This window comes from Melospiza georgiana, chromosome 3 (genome assembly GCF_028018845.1).
Source record: "Melospiza georgiana isolate bMelGeo1 chromosome 3, bMelGeo1.pri, whole genome shotgun sequence".
NCBI lineage: Eukaryota > Metazoa > Chordata > Aves > Passeriformes > Passerellidae > Melospiza > Melospiza georgiana.
The window spans coordinates 78,643,885-78,659,393 of NC_080432.1; the positions used below are offsets into that span (position 1 = coordinate 78,643,885).

At 41.8% G+C, this 15,509-nt stretch overlaps 1 protein-coding gene across 1 annotated transcript in view; it reads right to left on the reverse strand.

Annotated features, from left to right (window-relative positions):
* The window catches only part of DSE (dermatan sulfate epimerase), a 33,972-nt gene extending 26,024 nt beyond the window's left edge, over positions 1 to 7,948 (reverse strand). Inside the window, exon 1 of the mRNA XM_058020677.1 lies at positions 7,885 to 7,948. The gene's annotated coding sequence lies outside the window, so the exon portion shown is untranslated. The remainder of the gene's footprint in view (positions 1 to 7,884) is intronic.
* Positions 7,949 to 15,509: the final 7,561 nt, after the last annotated feature.

A 15,509-nucleotide genomic window follows, 5' to 3' on the forward strand; every position in this document is an offset into this window, starting at 1 on the left:
AATTGCATCACAAGAACTGGTATTAAAACTAAAATAAGCAATTTTCAAACCCAGTGCTAAAACAGGTGAGAAGGTCATAGGTATTTCAACAAGAAATGGTCAATCACCAGAAACAGATGCTGTCCTATCAAAACTGTGAAATTATTGGATAACATTGCAATGAGAGGTGTGTGGAATATTGTTCCATTAAGTGGAGAGGGATGTGCAACTACCAAAATGTAACACAAGAAGCAGTAGGTTAGATCACAGCAGAGAAAAGCAAACTTCTGTAGGATCTCTTTCTTTTTTTTTTGCACTTGGTCCAAATATCTGAAATATCTTTTCACACACATTGCAATTGACTTTGTTGCTGATGAGAGATGCAGAATCTATAACATGGAATATATCAGGTGGAATTTTTGGCAACATTATATAATGCTAGAATTCTAAAATCATGCCAGTTACACCAACTGAAGAGCTGTTTTGCTCAACAAAGTCAGTTTCACCACCAATCTAAATATTTTGCAAACATATTTAAGAATGGGAGAGCAATTTAGTCTTCTAACTGAATGCAATGACATTCTGGTACTAAAGAATCCAGGATAAGTCCATGAAAACAGAGAGCTGAAAGGGTCAATGGAGACTAATTCCCGTATATATATTGCCACTTGGTTCCAGAGAACCATATCCAATGCAGCATAATTAGGTGCATGATGGGGCAGAGCCAATAAAACTATAAACTTATCTTTGGGCTGTAATAATCACAATCAATCTGTTGACTGAAGTCCCATGCTGGATAGCTTCCACATCAACAAGCAGTACTGTTGGGACCCTTCCAAAGCAGGACACCAGGGTGGGAAACTCCTGTGGAGAGCCTGGTTCAAGCATGGCTTAAAGAAAGAGGCCATGAAGGTATACAGCTGATGGGAAAGTAAAAGGTAGCTGTAAAGCAGCAGTTCCCAGGCTTGATTTTGTAAATAACTAGGTTCTCAGGCACCTTTTCTATAAACAGCAGGATTCTCAGACAGTCTTCTCGTAACAGTCCTTGCCTGCTCTGGGAACAGATATGAAGGTTTTGAGAACTTTTCATATCACAGTGAGAACACTAATTTTGGTTTCAATAAACAACCACGGGTATTGTGGACAAAAGGAGGGGTTAGAGTTTTCTCTGTAGCCTATCGTGAGCTCGGATTTTGCAATATGCATGAAGTTAATTAACACTATTATAAAGGGTGACTGATTTGATCAATAAATCGGAGTCGATGCTGATCAACAAGGATGGGTTGTCTCCCTTCGCTTTCAACAAACTCCCATGTCCCAAGAGACAGGAGCAGCCAGGAGTCCTTCACCCACCTTTTGACTGGTGAGCTAAAACCAGTGACTTTATGGCTCTCCAATAAAAACACTGGAAAGGTGCAAAAATCACTGCTTAAAACTTGAAAAACACCTACTACAACCTTAACCACCAGGGGACATGACTTCATTTCTTCCTCTAGTTTTTTCACTATGAAAAACATGCTACAATTATATAATTTCAAAGGTATTTCAAAACTTAAATACAGAAATCCCAAAAATAATTCAGAATTACATCTGCCATAAATAAAGCACAGATCAGGTACCCAGGTGTTAGTACTGCACTTGTTCTGAAATGATTAGAAATACCTTGAAAGAAGTTTCTATCAGCTTTTATGTCTGACTAACAGCTGTGCTATGAAAATCCCAATGGCAACCAGAAACAGCCAGTTCCTAGAGGGATTATCAGTATATGCCATCTTGTCAGCAGTCAAGATTTAAACTTGTGTCTGTCCTTTGATCTAACACAAAATAAAATGGATCTGTGTAGAGCAGTACACAGCTGTGTCAGACCATAATTCCAGGAGAATGGAGGGTTGCATTCATTCTCCACCATGCTACAGGTAAGACAGCAACTGCAAAATATTTTTATAAGTTCACAGTAGGATCTGTAAGACATCTGTGATGGAAGTTTCATGTGTTCATTCCTTCCAGGTAAAAGCTTATTTGTCTATTTTATCACAGTATATATAAATTATATAAATTAACAGAGCATGCACACACACACACATAATCTTCTCTCTGCCTCAAGAGAAAACATGATTTAAATAGTCTGCATGTCCAAACCATAATCTGGGAATTTAGAATTTCCTTCTATTTTACAATTTATCCTCCTGTATAAAATGCTTTCTAATTTTTTGGTTGCACTAATACTAATATTCCTAACCCTTACTAGGATCTTTTATTCCATATCTCACTCTGTAGAATGAGTAAAGAAGTAATCTTGACATCTAGAATCCTGCAGATGATCATTCCCAACCAGTGCAGACATGCCTATAAAGGCATCCACATTCAGTGAATGAAAGCCCAATCACTTTTACCATGGAAGGCTAAAAACTATAAGCTACCAGAGAAAGATTCCTTCTAGAACACCAGCACTGTATCCTGTGCTGACATAATTTTAAAAGGCCATTTCAATAATTAAAATTAGGCTTTGTTTTTTACTTTAGAATTGTTTTCACAGATGTTAACACTATAGGAAGGCAGTTTGAGAATTTTCATCTTCATCCACATATTACACTATTACAGCACGTGGGGCACCTCTGGGGTGTAGGGCTATGACAGTAAGAGGCACTTCAGAAACACAGAACAAAGGCTCCTGCATAGTCTGGGTGGTGAAACAATATTCCTTTGGCAAGGACTGAGAAATAACTCATCTTCCTGGCCCTGGCAGAGGCCCACTTGGGTCAGTAAGGCTGCGAACCCTTTGGAGTTAGGTATCAGGAATGATGTTCAGGGTTTCCTCTGAGAGCAGCCCACAGCCCTAAGGCACAACCACCCGCCACAAGAAGGGAGCAAGGGAACAGAATGCCTCTTCTGGAGACAACAGAATGCCAGGCTGCAGCCTCTGTGTGGATCAGTGGTACAGCCATGGAGCGCAGGAGGAACTGGAAAAACTTCACACGGCAATGGCAATGCCCAGGAGGCACAAATAAAGGACAGGGAAAAATAATCCTACATGCAAAAGGGGAAAGCCAATTTACTGCTGCCAGAATTCCTCCTTGTGCCTAACCCGCCCCAGGGAATTGCATGCCATCCATCTTCCCTCACTTCTGAGGAGGCTGATTACAACACCAGAAACTTCTGATACCAAAACAAGTGTTTTAATTTCAGACTTTAACTTTTATCCTCTTTCCAACTAACTCTACTTTGCTAGCCTTGACCTTTACTCTTCCAAATACTTGCAAATGTTTTAAGCCCCCTTACTTGTTGTTCTTGACCATGTATAATTAACAGTTTTAATATTCCCTGCTAATTGTTTAAATTGTCTTTCTTTTGATTGTCTTCAAGATGTTGTAAACAAATGATGCGATTCTGCTGGAGTGTTACAAAACCAGTTCTCAGTTTCTGTATCTAAAACTACAAACTTGAGTAGCTTAAGATATTATTTGTTATCTGTAAAGCATTTCCACAGAACTTCATATTAATAGACAGGAATTCTAAAATGCATCATATCCTTCAGTTGCTATGGGATCAAAACTCATTTTAACTATGCTTCCATATCCTGTTTATGACGCAGTGTTGCACACAAAACTATATTAACACTTTATTGTTATTTTCATGTGATGGTTTTGGCTAGGGTAGAGTTAATTTCCTTCACAGTACCTGGTAGGGGCTATGTTTTGGATTTGTGCTGGAAACAGTGTTGATAATTTAGGGATGTTTTAGTTACTGCTGAGCAACATTTATACAGTCAAGAATTTTTCTGTCTCTCGCCCCCCACCCCACCAGCAATGGGGCTGAGGATGCACAAGGAGTTGGGAGGGGACAGTTGGGACAGCTGATCCCAGCTGACCACAGGGATATTCCATAACATAAGAAGTCATGCTTAGCATACAATATTGAGAAAGAAGGAGAAAGAGAGAAGAGTTCAGAGTTGTGGCATTTGTCTGCCCTAGTAACCATTCCATGTGATGGAGCCTGGGGATGTGCTATCCTGGGGATGTCTGAACACCTGCCTACCCCCAGGAAGGGGTGAATGAATTCTCTGTTTTGTGTGGCTTTTATCTATTATACAGACTGCATCTCAATCTACAAATGTTCTCACTTTAATTCTTCCAATTATTTCCCTCAGCCCACTAAAGGGAGGGAACAAGTGGCTGTGTGGGGCCGAGTTGCCAGCTGGGATAAAACCATGGCAATCATATATGTTAAATTATTGTGGCAGCACAGAGGAGTACCTGCAAAGTCCAAAGATGCTGATGCTAGTCAGTTTCTGAACCTAAGGAGTTTGTAATCTAAGCAACTTAAACCAACACTTAGTTTTATATTATCTACAGATAACCTTAGAGTGTGAGTATGCAGACCCCAAATGTGTACTCACACAGCAGAACCACTGGTTCATTTGTTACAGGATAAACGTCACTGTGGTTATAGACCTAAACTGAATCACCCTACCTGGTCCCTGCATCTCTCTACAGATGAGTGTGTTGTTCACTGTTATTGATACAATTCTGCTGCTAGATCATTATCTAGGGTTTCTCCACAGAGAGCTAGAGCGCATAGCTCCCCTCTCTCTCTCTCTCCATAGATGTAATACACACACACACCCATATGCAACTCCTTTTTTCAGGGTACAAACTGGGACAGACAATAAAATATATTGTCCTGTAGTTCCTTCAGGGCTATTATTGTTCTCCCAGTGCTCCCCAGAATACCCTAAACAAAGGCTTTGAAAAATGTGGTCATTACATTTTCAAGGATAGAAATCTCAACTGCAGATGGAGTTAAACAGCTCCATGGTTCCTGCAAAATTTAGTTACTCGCAGTGTGCATGAGCAATCTGTGAGCAGGTGTCAACACAACCATTAAATTATGGCTTAATTTTGAAATTTGGAATCTTATGATCTCATTTCTGACTGTAAGTTGTGCAGGCATGGCTCTCATAGCAGAACTGAAACTGGACAGATCATTTTGGTAAAAGGTGGGATGAACCATGATTGCAAGGATATGATTAAAAGGAACATGATATCCATAGAAATGCTTGCGAACAACTTTTCAAAATACTTTAAGAACTCTAGCAGCCACTTGATTAGAAGACTGAAGAACGCATACCAGGTTTATATAAAAGGTTCAGAATTCTTAATATATCTGATAAAACCCTCCACAAAATAAAAGCATAAACAGGGACAACCATGGTAAAAGAGCTTGTATGTTAAAATTACATTTCTCTTGTACTGAAATACAACACCTACCAAAGTCAAATTACCTACAATGCTTTGACCACTCTAAACAATGCTACTGCTGATTCCTCTTGTATACTCTCAGTCTAAGCAAGAGGAAAAACAGAAAGAAAGACCAAACAAAGGTAATTTCAGACTGTGTACATAATAGTCACATTGTACCTGTGCTTCCACACTTGACCATGTCCCAAGAGTGGATGAAAGTGTCATGCCAGCACCTGATGTGAGAATTTACCCATATAAACAAAAAATGGGCTCAAAGGGAGTCAAATGCAGAATTATTTATACTAAACTATTTATTAGTAAATTATTTATATCAAGTATGTGGCTATAGTCTTGAATGTGAACCAGCACCATGGTTTAACGGCTTTAGGAGAATACAGTGCTGTAGCTATGCTCTTTGATCTACCTCAGCTGAATGGAGACAGCAAAGAAGGTGAGAACAGCCAGGACAAACTTGCTGCTGAGATGCCATATTTACCAATTAAGTACAATTTGCTAAGAAAAAGTCATAACCTCTTTCACTCACCACACACTTGGATTACCCAGTCTAAGCAAGAAAACAATGGTCACAGAAAGCTGGGTTTTTTTCTTTATTTTTTAATTCCTTCAGCACCCCCCCGGCTTTATTTCTTGCAAAATATCCAGGAACAATAGCAATAGTAACTAGATTTATTTCTGCTCATTGCTATAGTATGCTGTGGGTGCCAGATGTGCAAGTTTCCATACACAAACTAAGCATGTGAGTGAATTTTAGTTAAATGAAATCACTTCTAAGAGAAGGGACACTTCAGTTTTATGGACATTTACCTCCTTATTTAACCCTAGTTTTCACTGCTCAGACTGCTGGGTACTGATGGATGTGATCATTTCTCTACCAAGATTCAAACTTCCTATGTTCATTCACAAGCAAACAGCTGGCTGGTGATATGAACCACTTTTTACCACCTCTGATCTAGGTTTTACTTGAATTCAGTTTTACAAAAAGCTTATGTACTGTCATTGTCCTTGAGGAAAAGAAACGGTACACACAGACCTCGTGAGCCTTTAAAAAGTACCAAGCCAAAGATGCCACTCTAAAACCTGCTTTCAGCTACTCATTTTTACTTATAACTGTATGCAACCTATAAAAATCACATCTAACATTTGGCCGGGTAATAAAATGCATTTTCCTCACCACTGCAGTGCATATATTTACTCAATACCTTGTTACAATAACTAATATATACTACAGTAAAAACTGAGTTTGCCTAGACAACCAAAATCTATCAAGTTTTACCATAGGTAATCAATGGTTCAGTTTATACATTTCTTTCTTGCAACATTCTCTATAACCAGAGAACAGGTTGTAAAGGAGACTGTATATCAATGTGTAGTGGAAAATCAGCACCAATTGTCTCCTGAGGTCAGTGCTCACAGCAGAGAATACAGATGTGTTTAAAAGCTATTCTCATACCTTTCATATTATCTTAAGAGCACTCAGGTGTTTCTCATGGCAGTTCAAAATCATGCAAAACTTCACAACACTTCAAACTAAACAACAATGGCAAGAACTTACTTTGAATAACAAGAAAATGACATTTTTAAAGGCCCAGTAGCCATGCCCCATTAAAATACACTGTGGTTAGTATATTTGGGTTTCAAGTCCCAGTGAAGTTTACTGAGAGTCAAGACAATGCCAATCCAAAACTGCTACTTTGTTGATTTCCCCTAAAAACTCAACAAATTCAGGTCACTTAAAAAAACACGTATAAGTGATGAGACACAGTAAGGGAACTCTTAGTTGAAATAATACTTAGCACTTCAGTAGAATGATGTAGCCAAGGATCTACAAGTAGTTATGAAACTAATTAATTAATTTAACTTCTCAACACCCCTGTGAAGCAAGCAAGCAAATTTATCTGTTTTATGAGGAAGAAAAGAGAGCCTCTTTTCTTCCTCATAAAAGGTGGAGTGACTTGCCTGAGGGTACCCAGCTAGAGTCTTTCAGAGTAATAAACAGCATCTGAATTATTGACTCCCACTGCTGCCCTTCAGCTGAATTGTTCCTTTTTTTTAAATACTCCACTGAGTTATAATAATAGTTGGCATGATAAACATAATGTGGCAATATTTAGGCTGAGATTTTCTTTGTCATTGTTTAGACTACAGTAAAATTTTAGTGTTATTTAAATTGCAGTTGATCTTCTTAGCGTGACTGAAAAATCTCCAGGGTTGAGCAATATTTTTTGTATTTTATTCACAGTTGTGACTACTTTTTATGTTGCTATTGCTTATGGCTAAAACCGAAGCCACTCCAACTTGAAAACGCAGGAAAATATCACAGTTTTATATTGCTTCAAGAGCGAGTGACAGAAGAACAGAGAGGGTGGTGACTTTCATTCATACCAAACTGAATTTTAAGAGCTGGCATGAGACACACCAAGTGATGATGCACCCCTTTCATGCAACACTAGCTATAGGAATTGCAACTCGCTGCCTGGGGCTGAGAAGACTGAGCTTCCCGGGCTGACAGCTCTGGTCCCAGCTCACTTAAAACTTTCCCAATTAAAAAAAATAAAAAAGAAGTGGCAGGAAGTTGCATCGGGCAAGTCGCTCTGTTCCTGTCTCTCAGCTTGCCTAGGTGCAAGACAAGGATGCTACTGCTTACCTTTCACACTCGCATGTTTGGGAGGCTGAACTCTTCGGCTAAAGGCTCGGAGGCTGCGCGGTCCCGGTGCTGCGGAGGAGCAGAGCTGTTACCCACGGCGCCCGCAGGTGAAGCTTCGCACAGAAAGCGCCACGTCCCCCGCACCTCCCCCGGGCTGCGGGGCCGTCCTGCGGTGCCCCGACAGCAGCTCCGTTCCGCCGGGGCCAGCCCAGCCGGGAAAAGCCCGTCCGTGCCCGGGGCTGCTCCCTCTGGACGCCCCGGCCCCGCCGGCACCTGGAGCCGCTCCCGCCGCTGCCCCGGGCCTGGGGACCGTGTAGCGCTCGGACTCACCGTGCCTTCCAAGCGCTCCGGCCAGCGGCGCGCCCGCCCCGGGAGCCGCGGGGAGCCGGGAGCGCGATGGAGGCGCGGGAGCGATGGAGGCGCGGGAGCGCTGCCCGCCCCGCACGGGCACTCAGCGCCCGCGGCCTCGGCCCCGCACAGCGCTCACCCCCGCCCCGCACGGGCACTCACCCTCGCCCCCGGCCCCCGCACAGCACTCACCGCCCGCGGCCCCGGCCCCGCACAGCACAGCGCTCACCGCTCACCGCCCGGCCCCGCACAGCGCTCACCGCCCGCGGCCCCCGCCCGGCTCCGAGCGTCCGTCAGAAAGTTTCTCCTCCGCAGCCCCGGGGGACGGAGCGGGGAGGGGGGTGAGGGGTGCGTTTTTCAGCGCAGGAAGAAAGTGACTCCCCCCTCCCGCTCCACCTCCCGCTTCCCCGCCCTCCTTCCGTACCTCTCCCCGTCCTCCTCCTCCTCCTCACGCCATGGCGGCCCGGCGCGCTGGAACGCCCCGCCGCTGCCCCGGCCCGGCCCGGGCGCTCCGCTCGCTCCGAGTGTGCCCCCGTGTTTGTCTGTCCCTGGCGCGCACACGGCTTTCCTCCCCCGCCCGCTCCTCCCCGGCTCGAACTTCACGGAAATGCCCTAATTCTCCCTTTTGGAGGGAGGGCTCGTTTCTCCGCAGGGAATGTTTTGGTTCCAACACCAGAAGATTCCCTGGAGCTCGAGAGTACGGCAGCGGTACCACGGGGCGGGCAGGGTGGCTGTGGAGGTGACAGCATCCCGGGTGTCCCATTCATATTCATTGTCCATCCCTGCTGCTGTCACCATGCTGCATGACAGGAATAAGACCTCCCACCCAAAAGTCCCCTCAAGCCAGCCAAGAAACAAAAAGCCGATTTGTCAATCTGCTCTTGTAAGTATGGTGTGGCTACTTACATTAACGCTTCCCAAAAGAAGAAAAACATAAAAGTGAAACGCCGTGACTGTTCAAGTCAGCCATCCCGACATTTTTCATAGCCACACAATTGAAGATATTTCAGAAAGTAATATGAAAGAGGATAAAATAAATGATCCTTTGGAACATTCCTTCTCAGTCACTATTGCCAAGACAAAGTTCGGAGTGAAGAATTCTGAATACTTGTTAGGTTTTGAAAGCTGAGCATATTTCATCGACTATGTAATGAAAATAAAAATATTTACATGTGATAGATCAGGATGGTCTCCAATTACCTGAAGCTTATGTCTCACAAAGCATATTCCTCATTTTAGTAATGTGTTTACTGGTGTTACTGAATCAGTCAGCAGGCTCATAAGTGCTCAGTTTCCTGTTCTAAAATGCAAAATCTGTATTTTCTGAGGATGGTTTTAGAGAGATTCATTGTGATTTAAAGTGTGATTTGCTGCTGTCCTATCAGGACTAATAAACTTGTGGAAGCTAGACAAAACCAGATACTACACATTTCCCTTCACCCTTCCATTTCTGGTGTATTTCTCAGCAATATCTATTGACAGTCTCATCCCTAAAGAGAAGGGATCCACATGTTGTTGCTGCAAACTCCAAGAGCAGTGCCAGAACCTGGAATGGAGCCTTGCTTTTTCACCAGTAATGACATGCCTAAAGCACAAAGTGCTTCAGTTTCAGTCATGCAAACACTAGATTAATCTTTAGAAGATATCTTTCTGAATGCCTATTTGAATGGTATTAGGATCCACTGAACTGATAGTAGAGTTGTAAAATATTGAGGCTATGATACAAATGAACATGTTAAGAGCTTCAGACCTCATAGTCAGTCCAGATGTGGTGGATAGGCTGATTCTACTGGAATTTCTAAAATTACCAGGGTGCCTAAAGTGATCAGGAGGAAGGCGTTTAAGTACTTTTCACATGTCTGCATCATTAGCTATGTAAATATATTCAGTACCTGACTAAGTTAAATGGAATTAGCCCTTACAATTCTGAAAACACAATGTTTGGATGGCTTTTGAAATCCTGCCCTTTGTCTGTGCATGGATCTCTGTACTGATCTGTCCACACTGGATCAATTTCAGCATTGCCACTGGTAATTTTGGAATGAAAATGGCCCCAGCTTTAGCAGGCATCATGTACAGTGAAAGACTGAAAAAAATTCCTGAAAAAAGCCTCAGGAATAGAAGCTGGAGGAAGATTGCCTTCAGCTATGTAAAAGCTGCTAAACAGAAGATAATAATCTCTTATCCTCATGCATGTAAAATGCAGTAAGAAAAATTTAGGCTAGCTAGGATAAAAAAAAAAGTATTTTTAAGGAGAAGTGAACAGCACCTCTCTCCCCTGGAGGCTTTTTAAGTGCAAGTTGAACATATATTTGACAAGAACAGTTCAGAGCTAGAAAGTCTGATGAATATTGCCTCAGAGCAAGGGGTGGACCAGATGACCTGTCAAGGTCCTGTTTCGTGTGATTATGTTCAAAATGCTACTTGCACAGGCAAGATCACAGATCATCTTTGATCTTCTTCTGCCCTTCACTTCTTCAGCCATGGGCATAGCTCCTTTTGCTGAGGCTGTTTCTCTCAGTGGTTTGCTGGCCTTGCTGCATGCCAGTGAATTCAGCGCTGACAGCAAGAAGGAAACAATTAAACAATGAAACAATGTCAATTTGGAGCAGCAGCTTTGGGTGGGATCCATCTAACCTCTGAACGTGTCATGCACTTTTGTTCTATCCTGGACTGGGAACTACCTCTGATCTAGTCACGTTAGACTGTTTATAACACTGCAGAGAAAAATAAATTCCTTTACAGCAGAATTCATCTGACCTGTTTTAGATGTCTTCATTAGGATGTGATGAATCATGTCCCTAGGCTATCTGTTCTTGCCACCAAGCATAAAGTAGGTTTAAATGACTGACTCAGTAACATACCATCATATATTTTCCATTCCTCTGGTGCTTCTGTCCCTGAAATCTCTCACTCCCTTTCTCCTTTCAAGTAGGAAACCCTAGTTTATTTGTTCCTTTTTTCTCCAATATTTTAAAATTTTATTTTGTTTTATTGGAAAAGTCCCACTGAAGTTAATAGTTTTTGTAGCTGTCATTTCCCTAAATTGCATCATGTGACACTGAAATGTACAGCAACCTGACCTTTTGGGTGGCATTGCTCCAGAATGGATTTGGGAAAGGAACTAAATTTACCTACTGGAGCTAAGACCATTGACTTGGCCAGTTGTGCAGAGTATGTTTCATGGAAAGTTTTTGAAAACTGTTCAGGTCAGATGCTGTTCTACTCCTACGTCACATGCTCATTATTTTTCCTTGGTCTTTATGGCAAGCCTAATTACATGCAATGTCTGGTGTCTGTGTGACTGAGCCAAACATATGTGAGAAACATGCTCTTTTCCAACAATGCCAAATTTTTTAGGTCACACTCAGAGAAATCACTGTGCACCTAAGTGCAGTGCATGTCTTGAAAATTGCTGTGGCATCAGAGACACTGTGAGCAGCCACCTCTTGGTAATATTTACCCTTTCTTCTTTGAGAATGAAAAGAAAGCCCAGCAGTTATCTGGCTTGCAGGAGAGGGAAACACACTTTACTTTCCTGCTGAATTGGCAACTGGATCATGAGGACGTGAAGAGGAAACAAACCCAGTTGCTTCAGTAGGACAGGGAAAAAGGAAGGCAGCAGGACCACATAGAGCAAATGATGTAGGGCTCATTCTGAGGCAGACACCAAGTGTCTGCTGATGCTTCATACTCTTAACAGCCTTTGATTCTCACTCTTTGGAGTTTGGATGTTTGGAATTTGTTTCTCTTCCTTGCTGACTGAAGATGTTAGCCTAAAGAGGGAAGCTGTATTTCATTCTACCTGTTCCACATATGCAGCTTTGGCCATCCTTTTCTTTCTTCCTGCCCAGTCTATGCAATAGCATTTTTTCTTCTTTGAATTTTCCTCTGTGTGCTTGGGACTTCTTTTGTCTTCTTTTGCTTGTTTGATTGATTTTGTTTATTTTGGTTTGAGATTTTTTATTGTTTTAGGTACCCGCCTCTCACTAAAGATCCTGTGTTCTCTATGTGATCTCTTTGGTCTCTAATTTCCATGTAAGAGACAATTCTACAGTTGCCATTAAGTGACAAAACTCTTCGAATAAAAAGTGAGAGAAACAAAAAATTCTCCAGATTCTTTCAGTAATTCTTCAAAACAATTGATTTGGTTATGACCGTAACCCTTGTGTTTTCTTTGCCTTTTGTGTCCAGCTGTGATGATTTCTGATCTTAGTGCTGTGAGCTGAAACCTGTAGGACAAGAGGACTATGGCAGTCTCTTCTTGTAGCTGACCTGCAGAACTGCAAATCTGGATGCTTGCATATTGCTCACTCTGCCCTTCTTGATCTGAGATGCTCTGCCCAGCTCTTCTCCTTGGACTTTATTAGAGCCACATGAAGGCAGTTCTAATTTTCCAATCTTATCCCTTATATGGGAGAATGTTGGCTATCTCCTATTTTCCAACCAGGGTGTGGACCAGACAGTGTCCCAGCTTGGTTGTTCCTGCTACATCCTTCAAGTTTATGAGGCTGTTGCGTGATTCTTTCAATTTACTACTTGGACATTTGGGGTTCTGGCTCACTGCAGGCAATGGACAGAAATAGTCACAGCTCCAAAACTAGGATGAAAAGAAGTTCCCTGAAATCAGCCTTAAGAATCAGAAAACTTCTGATTCTTAGTGCTCATTCCCATCAAATTTTGGAAATTTGGAAATCTAGTCTAAGCTCATCAGGATACCTGTCTGGTTGGGGCACATTCAGTGTGGCACAAAGCAGTTTCTCTCCCAGGAAAATCCTTCATCTGCTTCTACATCTACAGACTGGAAATACTTCTCTCTTTCCCACAGATGCAGCCTTTTACTCTTCTACTTCATAGCAGCCAAACTATCAGTAGGGTAGCTGGAAGGGGAAAACACTAGATGTTTCCTAAACAGCTCTTCTTTGTATGTAAATGGGACTTCTTTCTCTGCTTTACATTTCCTTTCTTTCCCTCTTTCTTGCTCTCACCATGTGTTCAGCCTGGTTTAGCCTGAGGCCAACAGAGAGGAAGTCTGATGAAAAAAAAATCCTGCAGATTTCTTAAGGAATGGGAAGCTGCAGCATCAGTGATCAGAGGTAAAACGTTGGTGAGTGGAGACAGATTCATGGTCCTGAGACAGTGTCAGGAAGACAGTAGCCATAAAGCAGGTACCTAGGCACTTAAATGGGAAATGCCAAGAAATACCTTGATCCAATAAAAAATTACTTCCATCATCTGTTCTGTGCCTTTAAACAGCAGAATCCACATTACTGCTTTTACATTGTTGTAGATGTCAACAGGGTTTAAGTTTATCTTCTTCTAGCAGCTGTCCATCTGCCTAACTGGCCTGCTTGCTCTTTAGCACATATCCCTTCTTTTCTGCACTGATGACCAAAACAGGTTGCAGAGGGGCAACTCTCCAGCAGTGTGTGGCTTCTTATTTATTTGAACTGGTTGTTACTTTGTGTATTCAAATGTGTGAGCTTTCTTAACATGTATGATGAGGGTCAACTTCTTTCCCTCCAAATTTCTTTGATGTTATAAGCCAAGCAACATTCCCTGGGAGCACAAACTGTTAATACTCATACCAAGAGGAACCTTCCAAAGCCAGACTTCATCAGTGTTCTCTTAGAGCTGACTGCCACAACCTCCCTCTCTGGATGCCAAATATGTCACAGCACTTGTAGAATGCTGTTTTCAGTGAAATCCATTTTTAAGGCTAGAATCCACCAATTTTATGGAGTCACTTGGTATGCAGAAAGCCAAGCAGACAACAAAATAACTGCTGGAATTCATGAAAATTTTTTAAAAGCTGCTTACTTATCCCCACCCCAGTTCTAGAGTTTCATAGTCCCATGTCTCTCTCCTCTTCCTTATGTGCATGAAAAAGGTTTGTCTCAGAGACTGTATTCAAACTTGTCACTGATTCTCCATTTCTCTTTGTAATCTTCTCCCTCTGATTTACTGTCTTCTATTTACTGCAGCCAAGACTCAAGGGTGACATTAAGTCTATTTTCTTAAATTCATGTAATCATATTCAGGTTACTTTTTTTTCACCCTCATTTTGTGTATGGATTATTATCAGTAATGTACCAGGTATCTCCAAGTCCTGCACAGTAACAGGGGAAAGATTAAAGGAAAGAGGAAAATCCCACACAGTAGATATATTTTGGTAATTATTATTTTCTGAGATATCTGTGAACTCCTTTCCCTGGTACCCTCTAGCCATGTGTTGCCCTGTTGAACTATTATTGTCAGCTCATGCTGACCCTCAGCCTTTTTGTCCTTGGCCTTCATTTATACTCCATTTTCCATCACCTGTCTACTGCTGGTCTAGAGATTTCCCTGCTTACTGCCTATGAGTGCTTAATTTTTTTTTAAATTGAGCTAAAACTCCACCCCTCCTATGAAATGCAGATAATTCCTCATTCCCTTAGTCTCTGAGTTCCCATGTCATGGCATCCTACCCTTTAATTGATGACTGTTCATGTGCATACATTTTCTGGACAGCTTTGAGGGAGAAAACAGGGATAGAAGAAGTTCACTGCTGCTCTCTCCAACATTGCTGCATCTGCTTCAACAGCAGCCCTCCAGTAAGCATTTTTGAGGCTTCTGTCAGAATAAGATAAAGAATTTTTAATCTCTTAATTTAATAACATATTCTTTCTTTTCACAAAATTTACAGTAGCATCTCTTTCTCTGGTTTAATAAAATTTACAGGCTGCTTAGCACCCAGGAGTGCAAATTTAGTTTTTCATTGCGGGCTGAGGTTACAGGGGATGACATAGAAAGAAACTGAAACTCTCAGGAATTATTTTGAGACAAGGCAAGAAAATAATTGCTATATTCACCTGTACTTTTAGTCCTCAGAGATTGTGGAGGCTTTAGAAATTAATCATTTAATATAAATTTATTAGGCACACGGAGTCTCAATTTTTAGAGTTCATTTAGTGTTGTGACAGAACAAGGTCTACTGAAAGTTAATGGGCTTATTTCCTAAAATACACCCTCAAAATATCACTCTCATAAACTTAGAACAAGAACACTTTTTTTTTCCTTTTTTTTTTTTCCTGTATACAGTGCAAGGTGGTTTATGATTTTCTTCACTCTTAAAAGGAATGTAAGTTCCTTTTAAGGAGGAATCAAATGGAGTGTTTAAGTGTTTTTTCTCAAAATCTAGTAGCCAGTGGAAAGCAGAAATACCTTTCTGGCTGGAGAATTGGCTCTGGCTGGGCTGTTGGAGCTGCTGTTTGTGCTGCTACCATTTTGTGTCTCGC